Here is a 19626-nt window from a genome sequence, read left to right as displayed (position 1 = left end):
GGTAGAAAAGTTACTCATACTCGATGAGCACTTAGCTGCATTTAGATGGCACAGATTATCTTACGGAAGATACCTGGAAACTTAATAGTATGCAGACCATTTTCATAACACAAGCTACTATTTACTAATATGGATTGCTTAGCATTTCTCTTACTGGAAGATAGTGGCTTTTATGTCTGGATGATAAACCAGACAGATTGAGTTTAGATCACGAAGATGCACCTAAGGTGTTAAAATGTCCCTGTCTGGAGGCTGATCACAATGTAGCCAGGGCACTGGAGAACCCAATACATAGGCTAGTATTACTGGGGCCAGGTGGAAAATACAACTGGATTCTGGCCTGTGTTGAGCTCTGTGCTGTTTAAATGTTTGTACCTGATACAATCTGATTAGGTTCAGCACCAACGCAACCTGTGGCTGCACCTCTTTATTGGTGGGTAACGGTTTGAGAGTAAAACTTGAACTTTTAATTTTGCTTGGAATGTGCTCTGGTCAGAGTTCAGAGATGTTTTCTTGTCTCCCTGCCTCTGAATGTTGTCGAAATGCTGTTATGATCTTGCTTATAAAATCTAGTATGAGACCATTGTCAGACTTCTGAAGAGAGGCAGCAATGTCACTGTTCCATTTCAAAGGTATTTGGAATTTTCTGTGGATTAGCTTTGGTCCCACAACTGACTGTTTAAAAGACCAGTATGGTTTGTTCTCTGTGCTTCTTAGCATGAGACCGGCTTATAGCACTATATATTTTAACCATCAGAGGAAAGAAAAAGACCACTTCTACTAAGCCACAAACATTTTCTACAGAGATATGTTTTGATTTGGCTTCCTTCATCGACCCCAGACTGTAATTTGCTTTGTTGCAAGCTTTGTAGGACTATGTGTATATTTTTGTGTAGTTATTTCTAAACAATCTGTAAAGCTTTTAGAAGGCAACTTTGAATTTTAGTGGGGGAGAGAGGAGACAATGACTTTACTTGGAAATGATCACAGTACATGTTCAGTTAATGTTTCTGTTCGAAGTATTAGGGATGGCTACGTTCAGTTATAAAGACCCATATAGACTTGGTGTGTGTGTGGAGCATTGCTACTTCACTTTTTCACAGAATGTTTGAGGTTGGAAGGAATCTCTGGGGGTCATCTGGTCCAACACCCCTGCTCAAACAGTGTCACCTAGACCTGGTTGCCCAAGACCATGTCCAGACAGCTTTTGAATATCTCCAAGGTGGGAACCTCCACCATCTCTCTGGGTAACCTGTGGCAGTGCTCAGCCACCCTCACAGTAGAAAAGTGTTTCCTGATTCACATCCTTTTTGACTTGTAATTATTCCGTGAGACCTCAGTAAAAATTTTGGTTGACTTTAGTGGCATCTATTGGGTGCCAGGAGGCAGTCAAGCCCTTGTAGCCCAAGGCTGCTGAGCGCTCAACACCTTGACTGCTTACCCTTTTCCTTAGGCTGCTGAATGGACTGAGAGCCAGCAGTGACCTCGATGAGCAAGGCTGTCTTGGCAATGCTGGCTCCCTGCTCTCTCCCCATCTGTTGTCTTCTCCTGTTACCAGGAAACAGTGCTGACACTTCTGCACGTGGATGTGATTGTCCACCTTGCCTAATCATCATGTATATCCAGAGGTTATTACCCATTTCTAAAACTTCCCTTAGTTTGAAAACAAATTTGTCATAAATTGTGTGATGTGAGAGGAATGGTGTGAGTGTTGGCAAGTAGAGAGCAGAGGTAATGAGTGTCTCTCCTCCTTGTGCTTAGCACATTCACTTATCTCTGTGCGGAGGTGGAGGCAGTGTGGGAAGTGATTTATGCTCTAGTTTCACAGGCATAGGTAGTTAGATAGAGGGCTTAAACCTTATTAAAATACGTCCACTGTTGCAAAGCAAGGGGAACACCTGTAAGAGTGGGTAACTTTACATTTATACTGACTTTAAATCTATGTGCAACTAAAGAGTTAAATGTTCTTAGTGTTAGAATAGGGCTGGAGGTGGCAAGCAGCTGGGAAGTAAGTTGTGATTGGAAGTCAGCTGGCCAAGGCTTTTTCTTTGGTGGTTTTTGTTTTTTTAAAATGTGTTCTTCTGTTATGTGCTCAAACACTTTCTTACTTCTAGGGAATCTGAGATGCCCATTGCCAACCATGTAGTGCATATCCAGAAGCAGCATCAGCAGTTTAAGTCTGTGCAAAATATTTTGGCTACTTGCCTTTTTTTTGCTCATGTATTTAATAGCTTTCTTAATGCCCTGGCTTTCTGGATTAGCAGAGAGACCTAGCAAATGGAAGCCAAAGAGCTCTGTGTGCATGCTCATGGGTGATAGGCACAAATTAGAAGGGCTGTGGGAAAGAAGCCCCCTGACGAACAGCTGTTGTGCCATGTGCATGACCCTGTTGGGGAGGGGGAAGGCAGGTGGTTTTCTGATCAATAATGTTATACTGGTCAGAGCCATCTTGTGGATGCAGTTATGGATTATGTCCCTTTCACATAATATGAATTTATGCTGCTATTCCCATAGGAGAATTGAACTGCAGTGAATTATACTTGCATAGCTACAGTATGGTTCAAATTATGTGAGTAGACAAGACTTATTTCCAGTTCTTAATGAAACAACAGGGACAGATCCAAAGACTGTCAAAATTAATGGCAGGATTCCTGTGGGCTGCTTTCCATTTATTCAAGAGCCACCTAAGTGGGCACTTTACCCTCTAGAAAGAATTTAAAATATAATTTTCTATGACTTGTGGGCTTATTTTCCCTCCCAGGCTAGTGGAGAGGACACCTATTATTGCTTTTGGGAGATGGCTCAGACTCTGGTATTGGATGTGAATTCTTTGAGAATGTAATTACGAAATACATCACTTCAGCATTTTTTATTGTAAACATACATCACTGTAATACACCATTGTTATGAAATAAATATCTGATATTCTGGAAATATGGAACAATCCCATTTGTTTTAAGAACAGAAGGAAGGTATCTTTTCTTCAAGATCACAAAAATATGCCTGTTGCTGCTGAAAGCGTGCTTTGCGTTAAATTCTAGAGTCAGTGGGTCTAGGCCCATGTATGTATCGGCAAGAATGTGCCTGACTGTTGGATGTATATTGTATGGAGATGGCAGCAATTCTGTGAGACTGCTTAATGAATACAGGCACAACTTCTGTCTCTCCTTGAGAAGTAAAACCATCCTCTTCCAGTCTCGTGTTTTTTGTTTTTGTTTTTTTTTTTTTTTGAAAAGCACCTGTGGATTTCACCTATATGCAGTAATATGTGTCACTTGTGCGTGCCTCCTTCCTTGTTGTGGCCCAGTGGAAATAAGTTTCTGATACTGTTGCTGGTGCATTGTTTTCCTTCCAGAACCTGGTTTTCTGTTTCAAACTCTTCCAGTGCAAAAGAAATCATTGCCTCAGAAATCAATGGCACTTCGAACAGGCATAAAGGCTTACTAATGTGAATATATCTGTTCTTTCATGAGTTAGAAGTTTAAACTACTATTTGCCTGATCCAAGACGTACACTACTCGAACCTATGTGTTTTTAGCAGTCTTACTTGACCTAGTGTTTCCTCTTTAGTTATCTGCCACCTTTGATTTCCTGCTTTTTGCTCATTTCAGTGCTAGCTACTGATGTAGTTATTATTTTTGAGCAGTAGGTCCCATGAACATGGTTCTGCCTTATGCTGGTACAGCTGGTGGCTGACCTTCCCCTAGAAAATGGTCTTTTGTCAAAATAAAAGCATTTAGTGGAGATGAGTTGGAGGTATTGTTTTTTATAGCATTTTAAAATGAAAATACTCTGCACAAAATATTTTTTCATTGTTTCTTCTTTTCTTCTACCTTTTAGAAATCTGTCTCTAATTGAAAAAAAATAGTCACAATTCAGGCAAAAGTGGACCTTGTTTTGTCCAACCAGATATTTAAGTGGAGGCCAGAGGAATTATTTTCAGAATTTTCTTTTATAAGAAATCAGATTTCTTTCAGTCTAAACCCACACAAATGGCCAATGTCAAAACGATTGAACTGACACACATGCCAACTTCTAGATGCTTTTTTCTGAAAGTCATTTGTCTGGTGTCATGGTGATCTAACTTTATCTGAGGCGACACTCCAGCTGAGATTATGCACAGCCCAATGTTTGAGGTAAATGGTACCCTCCACATGCAGGCGTTGCCATGACAATAGTTGGCTCCTGCAGCTTTGACAATGAGCACTCAAAAGATGAGCTCCTGGCCAGCCTGGAGCACAAGTGAACATAACGATGGCCATGGTCCTGGGAAGGTGATATTTCAGGCCATCCCCCACCAACTGCTATACAGCTTTCTGATCTCCTGTCTTGCTTGTTGGGAAGTCTGTGCTGCAAGACTGCATTGTCAATGGAGTGCAAGACGCAGCTACAAAAACCGTGTGGTATCCTGTGTCCTATGACCAGGACACAGTTTCCTGCTGAGCAATAGCAATCACAGCAAAAAATGGAGCTCTCCTATCCTGGGCTGTACCTCAATTGACTCTGGCCCTGGCTCCTGTGTGATGTCCAGGTACAAAAATTTCTAGTTTGAACCTTAGTCTACCTCCACTACTCCCTCTGTGTTTTACCTTGTACAGCTCTATTTGAGGAGTGGGATGAGGCTCAAAAATGAGGAAAGAAGGCAAATTTATCCTTTCTTTAAACTTACTCTAGACACAGCCCCGTGGGGAAGGGCATACACAGAGGCAGCAGCCTTTGGCCAAGAAAAGGGTTTAAATGTAACCATCCCCATTCCCACGTACTTTAAAATCACATTTGAAGTGAGGGTTATCACTAAGAGTGTAAACAACCCACAGGTCCTCATGTTGCCCTGTGAATTAGAGACAAGCTCTGCAGCCCATTTCTTCCTCCTGTCCTCCTTCCTCTGCAAACATGGGAGGATTGCAGGGAACAGAAGCAAGAACTAAATGTCCAAAATGCTTCTTCCTCTGAGGGGTCACGTACTAAGGAAAGGTACCACACTGAGATTTTTTTTGGAGCAGAAGGAGTTCATCTGCACCCTACCAGGAAGCCACTGTACTACTTGCTGTATGGCAGATTCCGTATTTACACAGAAACCTCACAAACAGCAAGGCCCTTCTACTATCCCACTGCTTCCAGAGAGCAATATGAAAAAAGCACATAATGCCCCCTCTGAAGTGACAGCTCAGAAATGAGCTGTGCTATAACACAACTACACAGGCACCTCAAAACGGTATTTGGTTATAGCAGGAGTGGTTTATTTTTAGATGAGTCAGTCCCTCACTTGATCTATCTATGTGCCTTCTCATCAGCTTAGCTTTTACAGAAAAAAAAGTAGCGCATAACTCATTGTTTCCAATTAATTTTGTACATAATTTTCATACTGAGTTTACCACTTCACAGTTAAGTTTCTTGAAGTGTAGGTTTGGAGATCATTGCTTTTTGTTGTTGTTTTCTTAGCAATCATGTTTTTTACAGTAGTCCATTGGGAATGGATTATTTGTCTTTCAGATTTACAAACAACAACTCTTGGGATCACAAGGAAACTTTCCTGGAAGGGTCCAGAATATGTAGTTAACATGTATTCTTATCTTCCTGAAGCCCATGCTTTAGGGTGGGAGAAACACCTGTGTTAAGACTATATATTAATTTCTTATTTCACACACATTATAAAAGTGAACATGCACTTTGACTGTATACAACATTCATCACTTTATCTGGCAAGTCTGTCTTTCCCTAGCAGTTCCTTTGTGCTTTTAAATCTCAGCAAGTGAGTATACATCAAGTTAAGCATGGGAGTCCTAGGTTACTTCCTCCACTTGTTTATGGGCTTTAACTTCCTCAGAACAACTACTTGGTGTTTAATAAAAAAATGTAATTCAACCTGACAGCCAAGCACCTGAAGTTGTTAAAAATACTGTTCTGTGCAGTGTCTTGTCTTTATCTTGTGATAGCATCTGAGTGCTCTTCATAGCTAGAAATGAACCAGAATACTTCTGTTTGTCAATATAGTCAATAAGTTTTGTTACCATCTCTTTCCAGAGAAAAGTTGCTGAGATAGTTATTTACCTGATTGCTTGGTTGTCTTTTTTTTGAGATCTGCATATGTGTCTGTACAGACCACCAAAAGTCTGAGCGCCTTAGAGTTGTTGTCAGTCTGGGTTCAGGTGATACTGAATTGCATGGATTTTGACTTGAACCTGAGAAAGATGAAGCACTTAAGTTCAAGAGGTATCTGTGCTGAACAGAGCTAATGATACCAAATGAAAACATGGTGCAAGACTTAAATGTATAGGTAAACCCAAGCCTAACCTTGAAGGCTGTTACCAAGGGTCAACCTTAAACATCAGAATTCTTGATGGAGCAACTTGAGAGTTTTGCATTTTTGTTGAGAGTGCCTATTTCTAATTCAGATTAATTCCAGATCTGTGATTTTGTATGGAAAAGACAAGAACTGGTGTAATTGGAGTCAGATCATTGGCAGTGAGGAGCTCATGGAGTCGCTGACCTGCCACAGTCTATTACAGACAACGCTGCCTGTGAGTCAGTGAGGAATGCAGGTCTTGAACTTGTGGTCATTCCTTGAGGATCTCTTGGTGCACGCCCTTAACCATTGGAGACAGCTCTGTGGCAACTGCCTCCCAGAAATTATATTTTCTTTTTCTTGCAAACTCTTCTTGAGTGGGTTCAATTCTGGCCAACAATTTCCTTGCCATGTGATGAGGTCAACATGGCACCCATGGGTAACGGTGATTAAACTCTGACCCAAGTTACTGAAGAATTCCAGTAATATCCTTGAATCACCATTCAACCTCTTGTCTCGTTTTTCCCTGAGAGAGCAGTAAAGTAGTTGAGGGAACCAAGAAGGGCTTGAGGTTTCATTCCACTGCTCTTTTGTGAGGCTGAACCAGAGAAAGGTGGACATACAACCGACTATGTCCCCCTCCTGCCGAGGGAGCAACATTGTCTATGCAATACTTGGCCATCCTAGGTGTTATAGGTGTGGTGTAGCGTAGGAATAACAGAGTAGACCAAAACTGCCCCTTGGTTTAAACAATTTGGTGCCAGTCACTATCATTGCCCTTGGCAGTTTGTTCCAGTGATTAATTACTCTGTTGACTGCCCAAATTCTAGTCTAAATTTAGATGGCAACCCTGCTGCTGCAGAAATTAAGCCAGCCCTAGGATCCAGTATCTGCCACCTTTGCTCATGTTGACTCATACCTTATAATACAAAGCAACCACTCAGGAAGAGGAAAATCATCAAAAACAGGCCTGGCTGCATATTCACAGTAATCTTCATAAGAAATTTGGCTTCTGGCATTCTCTGTGTCCCAGAAAAGTGAAGAAAATACTTGCTTTCATTAAAACAAGTCATTAACTTTCCCTGAGATCACAGAGGACAAGAAGCTTTACCTGGACTGGTTTGATATGAATTATGAAAATCATATCCACACAGCAGAAAGCAAAAGGCAGAAGGTGGTTCTGTCTTTACTGGGCTAGATCCTGGGTGCTGATTTTATACTGATATTCTTAGATGACATTGCTTCATATTTGTGGACATGTAAAATAGTCACAAAGTACAGTACAATATTCATATTTCAATGATAATGTATCCCTTGTAAATTTTGAGATTTCTAGGCTGAAGCACTTAGTACAACTTGTGAATCCTGCTTAATAGAAACAACTTGGTTTACTAGCAGCCAGTCCTTGGTAGATTCATCAAAGAATAACTTTTTTTTTTTTCTTCTCTGATTCACTATAACCACACAGGCAGAAAGATGGTTTGAGGTTCTGATAGTGCCATCTTGAACAAATTACCAAACTTTCTCTACTCCATAAGAAAAGACCACAGTGGTATTAGCAACACACCTCATAGACTAAAAACTACTTTGATTAGATCTAAAGTTTGATACCTTTTGGCAAACCAGAGATCTGTCTGAATGAACTGCAGAATTTGTATATCAACTCCACCGGAAAAATTAAAAAAGACTTTTGCAATGTCTTTTACTTTTTTGAGTGATTTAAGATGAATACTCTCTGGGGAATGATAGAATCATAGAATGGTTTGAGTTGGAAGGGACCTTAAAACTCACCTAGTTCCAACCCCCCTGCCATGGGCAGGGACACCTTCCACTAGACCAGGTTGCTCAAAGCCCCATCCAACCTGGCCTTGAACACTGCCAGGGAGCGGGCAGCCACAGCTTCTCTGGGCAACCTGTGCCAGTGCATCACCACCCTCACAGTAAAGAACTTCTTCCTAATATCTAATCTAAATCTTCCCTCTTTCAGTTTGAAACTAATACCCCTTGTCCTATCACTATGCTCCCTGGTAAAGAGTCCCTCTCCACCTTTCCTGTAGGCCACCTTTAGTACTGGAAGGCCACTACAAGGTCTCCCTAGAGCCTTTTCTTCTCCAGGCTGAACAACCCCAACTCTCTGAGCCTGTCCTCACAGGGGAGGTGCTCCAGCTCCTTCATTATCTTCATGATGCTCCTCTGGACCTGTTTAAGCAGTTCCATGTCTTTCTCACAGTGGGGGCTCCATAGCTGAATGCAGCACTGCAGGTGGGGTCTCAAAAGAGCAGAGTAGAGGGGGGATGCTGGCCACATTTCCCTTGATGCAGCCCAGGATGTGATTGGCTTTCTGGGCTGCAAGCACACATTGCTGGCTCATATTCAGTTTTTCATCCACCAACATCCCTGCGTCCTTCCCTGCGGGCCTGCTCTCGATCCACTCATTGCCAAGCCTGTGTTTGTGCTTGGGATTGCCCCAACCCAGGTGAAGGACCTTGATCTTGGCCTTGCTGAACTTCATGAGGTTTGCATAGGCCCACCGCTCCAGCCTATCAAGGTCCCTCTGGGTGGCCTCCCTTCCCTCCAGCATGTTGACTGCGCCACACAGCCTGGTGTCATCGGCAAACTTGCTGAGGGTGCACTCAATCCCACTGTTCATGTCACCCCCAAAGATCTTAAACCGTACCAATCCAAATATCAAACCCTGAAGGACACTCCTTGTCACTGTTCTCCACTTGCACATTCATCTATTGAACACAGCTTTTTGAGTGTGACCATCTAGTCAATTCCCAGTCCACTGAGTGGTCCATCCGTCAAATCCATATCTTTCCAATTTAGAGACAAGGATGTCATGTGGGAGAGTGTAAAATGATTTGCATAAGTCCAGGTAGATGTCATCTGTTATTCCTCCCTTATCCACCAACTCTGTAATCCTGTTGTAGAAGGCCACCAAATTGGTCAGGGACGATTTGCCCTTAGTGAAGCCATGCTGGCTGTCACGAATCACCTCCTTATTTTCCATGTGCCCCAGTGTAGTTTCCAGGAGGTTTTGCTTCATGGTCTTACTGGGCACAGAAGTGAGACTGACCGGCCTGTAGTTCTCTGGGTCTATATTTATTAATATCGGAAAGAGTGTCTGAAAGTCTTCAGTATATAGTATACACTTGCATGTTGATAACAGGTTCTTCCTCAGCTGCATAGAAATAGTATTGACTAAAAAAAAAGTGATTTTGAGTCCTGAGGCTAGTAAAGCTCATAACACCAGTTCAGCTAAACAAAGGGTTTACCTGGAAATCACTCATATTGTTCCAGACCAAAATTTTACCAAATTAATATAGGATTTACAAGATCATGTGAAATTTTGAGGTTTTCAGAAAAAAAGTCTTACTTTATGGAATTATAAAGTAAAGAATTTACTATCACTGTGATGTTCTGTGAAAGCAACATCAAGTTTTGCAGGAGACAAAAAATAAGTAATACTTTTGTTTTTAAAATGCCTGCAGATATAGATAAAGAAAATGGAGAAATTGGAGTTTTTTAGTCAAAGAATATATGTTCAGGATTAATGTGGGATAGATATGTATGTATGTATATATTTTATATATATATTTAAAAAATTATTATCCCTAAAGGCATTTTTGAATCACATTGATATATTAACAACTGATTTTTCTGACTTCAGGATTAGTTTTGATTACATGATTGCCGAGAGTTACAGAAGGCAGAAGTTGTGAAAATTTTGCTGAAAGACAGCTAAAGACATATAAGGAACTCATAGTTCTGTAATGCCACCAAATTACGTAAAAAAGGAAGCTTAGAGTTAGAACAGTAGTATAGTATATAGTATTACTGTATACAAGGAACTTCTTACAAGAATCTAATTCACCATAATTAGATATATTGTTTCTTGACAAATGGGAACTCTGTAGTTTTTATTCACCCAAACTTTATACACACTATTCTTTAATTATCTTACTTTCAACTGATTTAAGTTTTAGAATATTTTAAGATAAACTTAAAAATTTCTATGTCTGAAATACTGTCAGATCAGAAGAACTGTTAAAATAGTGTATACATTCAGTCAATTGAAACATTTTAAGAAATTTATATTAGGTACCCTCACAGTGTTGAAGAGGGTTTTATTCTTTTTTTCTTCAACCAGTAGGCCCATACCATGCAGTGATACTGCTCTTGGACAGCTTCTTCAGAACTTGCAAGAGCTTCCCCGAGTACAAGAGTTCCTTGATAACAGCTCTTATCTGCTTGCCATACTTGGACATCAGTAGTGAAACTCACCTGTAGTCAGTGCAGAGAATGGGTGCTGCGGATTGGAATGGCTCTCAGAACAAAAATAATAGATTTATTGTTGGTTTTGCCCATACAACAGAAGTGTCTTGCAGACTCCAGTAATTATTCTCTCGTTCACAATCTATAGGGATTTATTTTTCTTTTCTCCTTTATATTTATCACCTCTTTTATCACCTACTTAAAAAGTATGGTAAGTTCATTGACACTTTTGGTTGACATGATTCAAACCAGAAGACAAATAGGAAAATAAGAATTCGGAGTGTCATCTTTTGTGCTTATGAGGATTTGGGAGTCTCGTATACGGATGCTTGCACGACTCAGTGTCCTAGGTTACAGTGTAAGATGTGCCCAAAAAAAGTATTCTATTACCATCTTCAGGAGCTGTTGAGACCAGGTGGGGCAGTGCTCCCTGCCTCCCCCCTCTGGACTATCTTCTGCTAATGGGCACAACAATGCCTTATCGTATGACTCATAGATAACTCGCTCCTGGGCTATCTCCTGTTAATGGCCCATCAAGGAACAGCCTCACGACTCGCCATCCCATTGTGAGATGCTCCACCCCGGGGGAAGAAGCTAAGCATTCCACGCTAAATAAAGACTGAGATCTCGAACACCCTAGCAGCCTTCTTCCACTGGATTCCCAGAGGAGTTTTTTCCCCACTGGAGTTCCAGAGGACAAGAGCTACCTGCCTACCACTGGACCTTCGGAGGAAGACCAGACCCTTTTACAAGATCGCTGCTTCAACAGAACTACATCCATCACTTCAGGAGGACTGCAGCCACCATCTTATCGGACTGCTACTGCCACCCTAACAGGGTGTCAGGTTGTATTTCTGACTCTGTCGATGTAAACCAGTGGGTTGTTTTTTTTCCTGCCTTGTGTTTTATATTATATATATATATATATAAGTAAAGAACTGTTATTCCTATTCCCCATATCTTTGCCTGAAGGCCCCTTAATTTCAAAATTGTAATAATTTGGAGGCAAGTGGGTTGCATTTTCCATTTCAAGGGAGGCTCCTGCCTTCCTCAGCTGACACCTGTCTTTCAAACTAAGACACTCAGAATAGGTCATTTCATGTTACCAGATGTGTTTAAATAACAATCTCAAAGATGTTTATTTAAGAATCAAAGTTAGTTCATTAATTTGGGTTTACTTTGATAAGTAAGTAGGCCTTTAAGCAAGCCAGTCTGCTTATTCTGACTGAAGTATCCAACTTTCCCCTCTCCTTCTGAGAGAACGGATGGTAATCATGTTGCAGCAATGCCAAGCAAGGTCACCAATATGCTTTTAGAAGGACTTTGCTATTTAGAATATTTTGGAATAGGGGTTGAGCCAATGTTTACTTTCTAATTTAAAAGTGCCTGTCCTCAAACACCAGATACTTACACAGATGATTATAAATACAGGAAAAATATAAATAATGACAAAGCCTTTCAGATTAAGCCAGATTCCAAAACATAAGTAACCAGCAAGGAGACAAATCTCTTCCAGCACTTGTATGATTTGCCTTGTTTCCATCTGGTTTTCTCCTTACTGAGAATTTCAGCAGGTAAAGTTGTTTTACAGTGTTCCTTGAAAGTTAACAGGTTTTGGCGCGGGTCTGAGATGGCTGAGGAGGGATTGAGTTGTGGGTGACCCTGAATGGAACCATCACCTCCACCAGTCCCCCTTCTGCAACTGGGAACCTGATAGCATTAGTAGTCCTGCTGGTTTGAACTGTAGCAGTAACTCAAAGATAATTTCACAGGCTACCAAGTTTCAGACCACACAGGTCATGGAAAGAGGAACTGGCAAATCGCATGTTCAGAGTATACTTTTGTAGCCTAGAATTTCTGCCTGTGTCAACCCCGCCTTCCCGTGTTTAGGAAAGAAGAGAGTCCTTCAGGCGTGACTTGAAGCACCTATACCGGATGGTTCCTTCTTGCTATTGTCATAGAAGGGCCAATGCTCAGGTAACCAAGTTAGAAGGTGCAACAACAGCCTTCAGTATGAAGCACCAACCCCAGTGTGATCTACTTGATGCAAGCTATAAGAAATGTATCCTTCAGCACTGACTTTTTCTTCCAGTTTCCATGGAGATGGATGATCTGGCTTCTCATTTTTAACAACAACTCTTCTGAAGAGGGAGGAACAGAAACAAAAATGCATAATAACTTTGATAGATATATTTTTTACTTAATAAAAGAGATATTCTCTGTTCTTGAGACAAAGTCAAGAGATAACATTGATAAGCCAATGCTGGCAATGTTTGTTTTCCATAATTCTGAAGTTGCAGCAAAGGGCTAACTTCATGTGTCTGTTTTTTCATGAAATAGAGCTACAAACTATGTTTGGCTGCGCTTAAGTCAATGGCATTGCCCACAGTGGAGTGAGCAAACTGCACCAGCATCAGAGCAGCCAGGTTTTGCAACTAACGGGATTTCTTAAAATGAACCAGAGGACAAAATTAACCATGGCCTTAGTGTGTCTTAGACCTCAAGCAAACAATAATAAAACTTATTTAAGTTGGATAAGCTGTGAACGGACTGTGAAAGCCCTCTCAGTTGTAGAAGCAGTGAAATCATAGAAAGTCTCTCACTCCCGCACCAGTTGACCTGCTGTGTATTAGTGCAAATATTGTTCGTATTCAGTAATAATGCAGAGTAAAAATACCCTTTATGATTTTCAGCTGAATGAAATGAAGTTGTGCATTATGTTAGTCTTTTGATTCTGGGTTTCTTGATCCTTCTTAGTAAGTATCCTCTACCTTTTTGAATCAGATAAGTCATGAAAAGTTTTTATCACTGCATTTGGCCTAGGCATTATTTTAGACAGTGATGAGTGTGTAACATGTCATCTCATAGCATTGCCAGTAAGACAGTCTAAGTCTTTTGAGTCATTTGTGTCAATGAAAATGGGTTTATTAAGCTCAGAGTTTTGAGTTATAATTTTTTGTTGTTGTTTTTTTATTTATCTAAAATCTGTTTCTTAGTTACTGCAAGTCTACTGGAGTTTGCAGAAGTGGAAGTGTACACGCTCCTGGCTTTTGTCAGTACCCTGACAAAGTTGAGAAGCTTTGCTAAAATGGCGGTTTCTGAAGAATGTTTCTACTCTTGGAATACAAGAATTAGACATGCAGGAAAAGGATTAACAGGCTGAATTCAGGTGAAAAGCTAACATATAACGAAATTTTTTTTTTTTTTTTGAAACTAAAGTATAACTAAAGCAAACTTGGGACAAAATGTGTACTGAGCTTTTGCCAAAATTTCTCCAAATGACAAACCAGCCAGTTTGACTCATGAAGTCTGGAGGAAAGCCAAGGCTCTGCAGTCTTATTATGTACTACTACAAGTTTTTCACCCTACCATCACCTATAGCAATGTGGCATGTTCATGCCTGCAAAGGTGGCAGGGGAGGTTGTCTATTTTTATAGTTATGTAATATTAACGTAGACATAAGCATCTTCACCTATCTTTTTTTTTTTTTCCTGGTTCATTCTGTGCATGAATGTGGGACAGTTTCTTGAGGTGGAGGAAGAAAACAAAAACAGGAGAAAGGCAAAGGTGTTTTTAACTGCATCAGGAAGGTGAGTTGGAGGAGGGAGAAAAAACCCTCACTCCCCTGGGACAGGGATAGAAAGATTTTCTTTGCCAGCCAGTGAGATCATTTGTCTATTGTGAGCCTGTGTCTACTTGAAGACATGTGCCTTGTTCTGTTCCCATACTTTCGAGGAAAAAAATTAATTGCATACATAACTTTTGCTATTCCTAACACATTATTCCTGTGTCCTATGAAATCAAAAAGTTTCAAGTGGGGCAAGGCATGAGTTCAGCATTCAGGAGCAAGTACCTGCCAAATCTGAAACCTTAAAAAAGAGAGAGAGGAGGAGAGAAGGAGAGCTGATTTATTCTAGCTCAATAAAGAATTTGAACGTATGTAACAGCTGGACAATCTATTATTTTTTTCATATGTGGACAGCCTCAGAAGAGTCCAGAAATTCAATGAGTATGAGAAAATTCTACACAAAACAGTAAAAAAGGAGGGAAGCTACAAGTCTTTTTAAATGAGATTGTGCATGAAATACTGTCCCAAATAGCTACTGCATGGCAGCAGTGATAAGCTAATGCTAGGGGCCAGCAACTATGAACATCACAGTAACCTCTGACAGGTGCCAAATGAAATCTCTAAATCAACATCTGCCTTCAGAGGCTGTATATTCCCAAAAGGAATATTCCTGCTTCTGCTCTTATCTCCTGCTCCATCCTTTTCTACCTGCCAACAGCTGTGAAGGCTGGCAAGATGCCTAGTAGGTTCTGCATAGTCTAAATTAAAGAGGCATGTTAATTTGGGAAGACTTCTTCAGACCTCTAGTAGGTGGTGGATATGCCATAATCCTGCCTTATTCATGCTCTTCTTGTGAAGAGATCCTCTTTTGAGTCATACATATATTGAGACACATCTCATGGGCCAAGGTTGATTTTTGTGTTCCCCAGGTTAATTCCATTCTCTGATCAGGATTGTATCCATGCACTTATTTTATTGTATTTATTTTTCTGGCACATGATTCTATTGACAGTACTGCTATGAAGTAGTTTTACAAAGGCAAGGATAGCTGCTCTCATTTGGGAGAATATGTCTGGAGCCAGAGAAGGTGCAGCTGGGATGGGAATGACAGTCCTCAGTGAGCAAGAAGCCCTCTGGGCACAATTTAGAGCAGCCTTGATACTATTCAAACCTGTAGTATGGGAAGGTAAAATGTCTTCCAGCTGCCTGTTGGATCTGGAAGCAAGAAACATCAGCAGCCTTCCCCTGTGAGGCCCTGCAGAAACTATATGCAGTAGCAGAGAACACTGCTTAATTTTAAAGGAACAAAACCTGGGATTTTTTAGAAAAGTTTCAGAAATTAATTGCTTTGTGTTTTGAGGTTCAGAAGAAAGCAAGAGATGGAAACTCTTTGGAAAAAAAAAAAAAAGGAAAAGGAATCATGTGAGCCTTAGTTCAGCTTTCCAAAATTTCAGAGGCTGCCAGGGAGGTCTATGCAGGATTGCAGACCCAAGGGAACAACAAACCCAGTTGGCTTAAACTGGTTTTCCTGCCAGCTCACTAAGACAAGTGGGAACTCCAAGGTTTGTAATCTCCTTTTAAGTCTTCTCCGGACTTAAGTTGCTTAAAATTAGTTTGCTTGTTCCCTTCCCCCTCATCCCCACCATTTCATAGGAAAACCAAGGATAAAATGCTAAGTCTCTCCTCTCTTATTAAAATACCCCAAAACAAGTACAGAACAGAGCAGAGAGAAATAACCCCAGTGACCACTAGCCAAAACTCACAAGTAGTATGTGCATATCTGAAATAGTTGGTGCACTCGCATAGGAAATCGCTGGATATTTTACACCTCTTGCAGTGGTTTAGTAACTGGCTGTGGAAGCTCATTCCCCACTTGAGAAAGTCATGAATTATACAGTTTTTACATCTGTTGAGCATGTTGTGCTTCTCAATCATCCAACTATACTGAGCCCTAAGTTTTCAGCCTTCACAATGAGATCACTGTTTTCAAGCACGTTCTAGTGGCATTTTGTCAAGCCATGTGTGTTTTCAGGATGGGGGCAGGGAGGGAGGAACAAAAATATGCTGCCGTTTCACAGGATTACAATCTACTCTTCAGCCTACATAAAACTGCAACTGACCTATCAACAAGAAATATTCTTTGTTTACTACTTCTTCTCCCCCTTGAAACGGTCTGACTCTTGTTAGGAAGAGCATAAAAGGGAGGTTATATGTTTTTCACTTTGGATTTCAATACCTGATAGTCTAAAAAACCAAACTAAACCAGCCAAACCACCCCCAAAACAACAAAACAAAGTTGCAAAATTTTAATTACCCTTAATCCTCCTTTTAATGTATTTTGCTGTGCTAGAGTCATTTTTGCTTCAGCTGCATGGTGTTTTGAGCTAAACTCTGCTATTAAACAGGGGTTGACCATGTGAACCCTATCACAGAGATTAAGGGAGATAGAGTATTTAAGTTTTGGTTAGGCACAATCATGAAGAAATTGCATATGCTAATTAGCAGATTTTGAATCAAGGTACTCCAGTTTCATAATAACGGGAGGTAGATTCCGTAGAACTAACAACAAGCAACTTCGGAGGGGCAAAGAGGGAAAAACCTTTGTAGAAATTATCCATGGATAATCTATTGCAGTGGAGACAAACAGAGAAATTAATACGTTTGTCTTGAGTCACTCAGGACTCATTGAGACCCCTCCAGGCTGAACAATTCACAAGCAGGTAATAATTCCTTGCACTGAATGGGTTTTATTATTGCCATATAAAGATTTCTTTTTTTGCTGGAGACAGTCACTCATCACTTAAACAACAGTCAGCCACGGTAACAATTCCACTGGCCAAAATTCAGATGCAGAGAACTCAGAAGCAATATATGTGATGAATGTTCACTCCTTGATGCATAGGACATCTTAAGGTTTTGTGCATCCTTTGTACTAGCTTTTTGGGTTTGAAAAAGAGGAATGAACATTCCCAATTAAACAGATAACAAGCATGGCACTGATGGAAATGCACTGAAAATTATAGCCTCGTGTAAAATAAACCAGAGTAGCAGTTAGATCAAAAATGTTTCTGTATTCTTGCTGAGAAATATGGCATGCAGGGAAAACTCTTAAGGCAAAACTCTTCTAAAGCACTTAGTCCCTCAGTGCTTAATTCAGGTAGTCTAAGTGACTGTAATTCATATGTTTTCCCAGTCCTGTGAGTGTGTAGGACCAGCTGGGCCCAGCTGGGCTGTGGGTGTGCGAGGAGGGAAAAGCTACGCTGCTTCCTCCTGTGTCCTGGGACAGCTGTCAGACCTGGCTGCAGTGTACACTTTTGCCACTGCCCAGGGCCGTGCAGAGGAATGGGTAGGGAAGAAAACAGGTCAAGCAGGAGACAAGGACACTGCTATGCAGCCCCTACTTACCCAGTGAGCAGCAGTGCCCACTGCTTCTTACTGGTCCCTGAGCATGCCCTAAGCCTTCTCCAGAAGTGCCCAGATCGGCTGTAGATGCTGCTGTGTGGCTGAGTTGACACGGCCAGAGAAGCATCTCAGCTGGAAGACTAACTTTGGCAGGGAGATGTAGCTTAAGTTAGGCTGAGTGCAGTTCACACCCACCAGCTAAACCTGAAGCATTTCAGCAGTTTCTCCATTAATCTAAGGATAAGCCACACTATGTGTGGACTGGAGAAACTGAATTGCCGTCTCTTAGCCCATGTCTATAATATGCTTTCTCTCTTTTTTTCCCCTTTTTTTACCTCCTCCCCCCCCCCCTTTTTCCTTCTCTTCTCCTTCCCCTTCCCTCCTTTTTTATTTCTTTTTTTTTTTTTTTTTTTTTTTTTTTGTCTCACTAGCATATTTTAGCTAAGCTCAGCAACAACTCAGTGACATTTTTAAGAGGATCAAAGATGAGTTGTCTTTACCCTGCTCTGGGATGTGATTATAGCACTTCTGGTGGTAATCAACACTGTATAGCTGACAATCCCCTTCAGCAGGCTGGGAACCAGGTTTTGCCACTGCAGCCACCAAGTAGTGGCTTTGGACTGCATGGGTTTGACAAGGCCCCCACGTGGGGTTAGTTCTAACAGCAGGGCACCCTGATACATATAGGTTGCTAGAAACCATGTTGTTGATCCATGGCTACCTAAAACTATACCTGCCTACAGCATGAGCAATCCCATACCAGTGGTTTCCACAAATGTCCTGGAGAGTGGTGACTTGTTACCACCCAACAATGTGACTGTGGAAGCAAGGGCTAGGCAAGGTGTAGGAAAAATCCCTCTTTGGGCACAATGTTGTTGTGGCTAAAGTTCACAAAAATATTTGCCTTCCTGCAGCTAAATGTAAGCTGTATGTTGTTCATATTTTAATTAAATAGGCAAATATCTTTCCATAGAGGATGAGACAAAGCTGAGGTGTCTGCTGGTTCCAACTCTTACAGTGTCCTTGTACTCTATTTAAAGTTTTGGCTATATAAGCTTGCTATGGGATTATGATTAAACCTTTGACATAGTAGAGCCTCTGCTTTTTCTGTTTAGATTATAACATTCAGTGTTTCCATTATATGTATGGACGATACCCTGACCCTGGAATGATTTCTTTATCCTATTGCAAAATATTCTGTGTACCCAGTTTTGCCAGGAGGCAGAAATACTGTTAAAAATAGGGGAAAAGATAGTCTGTGACTGGTATTCTACTTGGCACACAAGAACTGAATGTAAACTGATGTGTAAAAATCAAAGCTGGCTGGATAAAATATCTGAAAAGGGGATGAAGCTCATCAAAGAAATTGTTCACTGTAAATAACTAAAGTACATTTTGATTTTATGGTATTTACATTGAGCTCAGTCATGACAGGAGTTAAGAAAAGGGATGAAGACTTGAGGTGGGAGGGGAACCTACGGGCTAATATTAGCTGCACTGTTTTGTTTCAGGACACTGTCACAAAGAGGATGAGAAGCTAAAGCATCTTTGATATTACCACTTGCATGTTAAATGGGATTCCCTCCTTGAAGATATTTTCTGCGTTGTCAGAGGAAGGAAATAGCAGCTGCGAAGTTGGGCTCCTCTCATACCAACCACAGAGCAACTCCCCACCTCCCCCCCCCCCCCCATTGGAAATCTATGCCAGATGTGGGAAAGAATGAGCAAAGTTTTCAAAGTGGACACTCAGCATATGGGAGGGAATATTTTAGCAACTAGGAAGCCTTGGATATTCTCAACAACTCTTCAACAGGACTTGAAGCGGCTCTTTAAGAAAATCCTCTCTGAGGCTCTCAATGGGGTAAAACAGAGCTATGTGTCGTCTTTGCATCTGCATGGAAACTGAGTTTAAAACCAGCCTGCTGAAAGCTGCTTTTTATATGTTGTCTGCATGCTTGCTGTGAAGCAGAAGTAGTCAATGCTGGGTTTGGAGGAACAGTAAGCTAATGTAGTGAGATATCTATGAGAAAGCAAAGGTCTTTGACCAGCCTCTGAGACAACTAGGCCCTTTTAGTTCTCTGCCTCTGGAAGG

The sequence above is a fragment of the Leptosomus discolor genome, chromosome 1, assembly GCF_034619465.1.
Source record: "Leptosomus discolor isolate bLepDis1 chromosome 1, bLepDis1.hap2, whole genome shotgun sequence".
NCBI classification, from domain to species: domain Eukaryota; kingdom Metazoa; phylum Chordata; class Aves; order Leptosomiformes; family Leptosomidae; genus Leptosomus; species Leptosomus discolor.
The sequence above is the reverse complement of the archived record's forward strand: the minus strand, read 5'-3'. Positions refer to the sequence as shown.